This window comes from Phlebotomus papatasi, chromosome 1 (assembly GCF_024763615.1).
Source record: "Phlebotomus papatasi isolate M1 chromosome 1, Ppap_2.1, whole genome shotgun sequence".
Lineage (NCBI taxonomy): Eukaryota > Metazoa > Arthropoda > Insecta > Diptera > Psychodidae > Phlebotomus > Phlebotomus papatasi.
This window is the reverse complement of record NC_077222.1, coordinates 100601253-100605962: the sequence shown is the minus strand read 5'-3', so window position 1 is coordinate 100605962 and position 4710 is coordinate 100601253.

The following is a 4710-nucleotide window of genomic DNA, read 5'->3' as shown; positions in this document are numbered from 1 at the left end:
AATTTCAACAAAAAATTCTCACTTTAAGTCTCTTAAAAGTGCACTAAAAGACTTATTTAATACTTGGTTCTATAAGGCAGCTATTTTGCTTCTTGGGTAGCCTTCATGAGCCTTCTTAAATTTACAAAGTTTACAAAGTTTCAAGGGATTCGAGGAAGGATTATGTAAAATAAAAAGTAATGAATTTTTGAGCCCTATTTTTGGAATATTTGGCTTACAGAAAATATCAATACTGATTAGATCAATTTAAGCACATTTCTCGTTAAGATAGCGAAAAATTATCTCCGTCAAAGTTGTAGAGGAATAAATTTCCTATTAAAATATGTTTATTTGATATTTTTAACTTACAAAATTTGCCCCATCAAATTTGAGAATCTCCACAAAATCGACTTTTGGAAAATGATTCGAAAATCACATTTCTTTAAACAATTGTAAAGCTGAATTACATCACAATGGGCATTGTCTTTGGATCTAAATAGTCCCGTAAAGACTCAGTTTTCTTTATTGTAACCTTTATGGCGTTGCGATCGCTTTTTCTGCAGGCACATTTCTTTAGCCCCTCCCTTATGGCCTCTACACATTGGGAGCAATTTTTGTCAAAAATTGCTTTTTTGAAGGAAATTCCCTGCAGCGTTGTAGGGGGAAACGTCAAATTTCTGTCAAAAACGCAATTTTTGACGAAAATTGCTCACAATGTGTAGACGCCTTTACGATATTTCCGATTGCAAATTAAAGTTAGTTGCTTCGGTATCGTTTTACCCCTCCATAAATCCTCATACAGAGTGACATAGAGACGACCTTTTCCTTCAGCGGACGCCAGCCCACTGACACTTCGTTTGCCGAAGCAACTCACTTTAATTTGCATTCGGAAATATCGTTTAAGGGAGGGAGTAAAAAAATGTGCCTGCAGAAAAAGCGATCGCAGCGCCATAAAGGATACAATAAAGAAAACTGAGTCTTTACGGAACTATTTAGGTCCAAAGACAATGCTATGGGTCAATTGATCAATTCTATTTTTAAAGTAGGAGAAAAAGCTTGCTTTAGAAGGTTTCCCAATTCAAAGGTGCTCCACTTGCCCCTATATCGACTGTAACCGGTAAATATTAAAATGACAAAACGAAAATAAAATTTCGTGGGAGTGGTTTGCCTCATGAATTGGATCACCGTCTTCATCCAAACAATTTACGCACAAATACCCTTAAAATACTATCATCAAAGCCAGGAGTTCGAGCATTCTGCGAACTGGGGTTGCCACTTGATGAAAATTGAAGATTTCATGAGATAAATTCTAAGTAGGGTGAAAAGAACACCTATTGATACTTTAAGAATTCGTATCAGGACCTATTGACACCCTACTCTGTACCATTTGGAATACAAAATTCGAATATTTATGCTCACCGAAAGACGTAGATTAATGAAAAAATGCCATATTTCTTACAAAAAAAGAAGAGACTACAAAAGTGTCAATAGGGGTTCTCTGTCGAAGAGGTGTTCATTCAACTCTACTTGCCATAACCTTTGCCACCAACCTCTTAAAAGGAAATTCTGTAAGCAGACTATGTATTGACATAAAGGTAAGTTCTTTATATTAATATTTCGAATGATTTTATCAATTTTGGATTTAAAGGACCCCTCTGTCTTCTTTATTGATCTCTGAGTCCATTTAATCTTTTCAAAGTCTTCACCTTATGAACTGTCTTATTCATCTGTCTTATTGAATAACTGAACTGCTTTCTTAGATAAACATTTGAAGAGTCAACGTTAAATTCCAAATCAATTGTACCTTGATTACGATTCAATATCAAATTCACAATCACCTGCCAGTTTCTCAAATGCTCCACCTGGTTAATTAATATTTGAGACAAGGAAGTTGATGTACCCCGAAGCAGGGGGTCAGGGGGGTTATTAGAAATTCTGTGTGAAGTTTGAATTTTTGAATAAATTTTGAAAGGATATTTCCAATTGGGTGCATTATTTTTTCCCCCAATTTTTGCCTGTTGGGATTCATCAGGAAGAATGGCTGAACAATCACGGCGTGATTGAATTCCAATGCGTATATCACGTATTCTGGACACTGAACTATGGGGGGTATGGCAATATGGTCCTGTATATTATTCAGAACCTGACTCCATTGGTGTATATCAACGTAAGAAATAAATCAATCAGCGGAATGATAATTGTGGCATCTGCTGTATGTATTTGCATTGAATTTACCATTTGAAGAAAAGGCAATTAGTGTTGGTACCGTAAACCAATCACATCTGGGTAGAAATAAGTAAAGTCGATGGAGTTTGAGGGTCAATTGGAGAGTGGACAAGGAGTAAGGAGTTCTTGGTAATTGTACAAATGAATGTACATATGTCTGGGAAACGAGATAAAATTCCCAGTGAACGTGTGATGACAGCTTTTATTGAATTATTAAGACCACCCACCCGCAACATGAGTACCTCGAACCCACCTCCTGGGCTTCAGACTGGTGAATCGACTATGATGAAGTTTGTTCCTCCAGCCATTCAATAATTTATGTGGTTTGCTTGGCAAACAAATATACAAGGGCAGTGTGCAATTGCTCAACTTCCCGCTCCAAACCTTTACTCTCTTGCCCCCCCCCCGAGCACGGGGCTTCTTTTCTCCTTCACAATTGTGTTTGGCATACCAAATGTTTCATATTTGTTCATTTTCATTGGTGTTATGTGCTTCTCAATTTATTCTATTTCGCTAAAGGCAATATTTACGATGCGGAAAAAATTTAATTACGATACATCAGTTTGCCTCTCCATAGAATATGATGAGAAAATGTTGTGGCTTAGTATCCACTAAATCATATAAACGACACATATTGCAGTCAATTAATTCTGTAATTTCATTTGCCAGTCCACATTCGCTAACAATAGCACAACGAAGCACAAAAAGAGGTCAATTCCCCGAAAAAAATATATATATATATTTCATACCATATATATACTTTTTTTCTACCCTTAAGAACCTATTTTTCCAAGCTTTACACAACAATCATTTTGAGGAGATTTAACTTCGCCAAATGGCGTATGAGGTTATTTTGAAAAATTAGCTTACCACAAACATGAATAAAATTCCAATTTATTCTACTTAATAACGTATGAGAGTGTCTAGGAGGAAAACTCGCCCCACATGTCCAATAAAATTTGTGATTGGTGCTATATTTCATGCATGAATGGCCTTCTTCCACTTTCCCATGCTGAAAAGTAATGCTCCTCGAAGGAAATATTCTCAATTTATTGCGAATTTTGTAACCATTTGCTTTTGATTTTCTTGCTAAATTTAACGCTACTATCGACTTTTTGTAAGAATTATTGGATAAATTCGTTTATTTTTGGGCTTCTCTTGTACTTATGAATCTGATAAAACTCAAATTGAAATTTAGGAGATTTTTAAAATTCCTTGAATTTTGTTCAGTTTAGCTATCAAAAAAGCAACAATTTATGCTTGGGAAAATAGAATAGAAAATTCTAGCAGGGTTTTACAAAAATATTCTGTTGGGTATATGAACAAAAAGGCTGAAAAAATGTTTTGTTAAGCGGACAAATCAATTTTGTTAAAAATTTGTCAAAAGGATGTTATCTAATTTTCTAAAACCATTTCTTACACACTGAGAAAAAACGGGGGTGCGATTAACTTTTTCTCCTCATAAATTTAACACTTTTTAGGTGTAAAAATAAATCAACATATCTTTAATGTTAATATTACACATTTTTAAGGGTAAAATTAACATGAAAAAGTGTAACTTTAACCCCTAATACACCTAAAAAGCATAATATATACACCGATTTCGGATCAATACTGCAGGGTAAAATAAACATTTCCGGAAAGTTATTTTAACTTTTTCGGATTGCTCTCAGTGTATTGAACTAAATATTTTTGACAAACTTAATAAGTTCCAGTTGGCCTCCAATTTGACAAATTCCGTATAGAAGAACATCCTTTTGACAAATTTTTCTTGTTAATTTGACAAACTTTTTTTCAGAGTGAGCAAAAAAGAATTTAAAAGCTTTTTGACACTTAAGTTATCATAGTTTTAATTCTACTACGTCCATTTCATTAAACATAAAGAAAGAATTCAAGGTTTTCAAAAAGAAGGTAACTTTACATAAATTTGAAAGTTTTTTAAGCCAATGCTAGAGGCGTTGTGATTACATTACACTTGTAGGTACGGAAAATATACATAATTTGGGACAAGTTGCACATAAGAACCACTGTTATAAATTCAAAACGCAATATTTTCAAGACAAATTGAGATTTTTAGTTAATTTCTTTTCAGAAGTATTGTTTGAAATCTTGACAAACAATTTATCGTCTTTGCTTTTTCTAAAATTAATCTTAATACGTTTAAAATGACTAAGATTGTAGATACGAATTTGATTATAATTTTGGACACCTTGCCGTAATTTTGGACACTTGATTTGTAATTTTAGACATCTAATCCGTCTCAATAGGATACCCATTGTTGTTCATATTAAAAACTTGACTTACCAAGTCCTCGTCCTGGTTATAGGAAGGAACCGTGGGATGTCTCGAGGAGCCCAGAAACTCTACATAGAATTTATTGAATAGAGTTGACTTCAACACTCCAAATACTCCTAGATTCTCATAGTCCCTTGTTCCGGTGCTCTTCAAAGACTTTTACAGCTCAAACTCGAAGCAGTTATATAATCCGCTGTTTACCAACTTGTC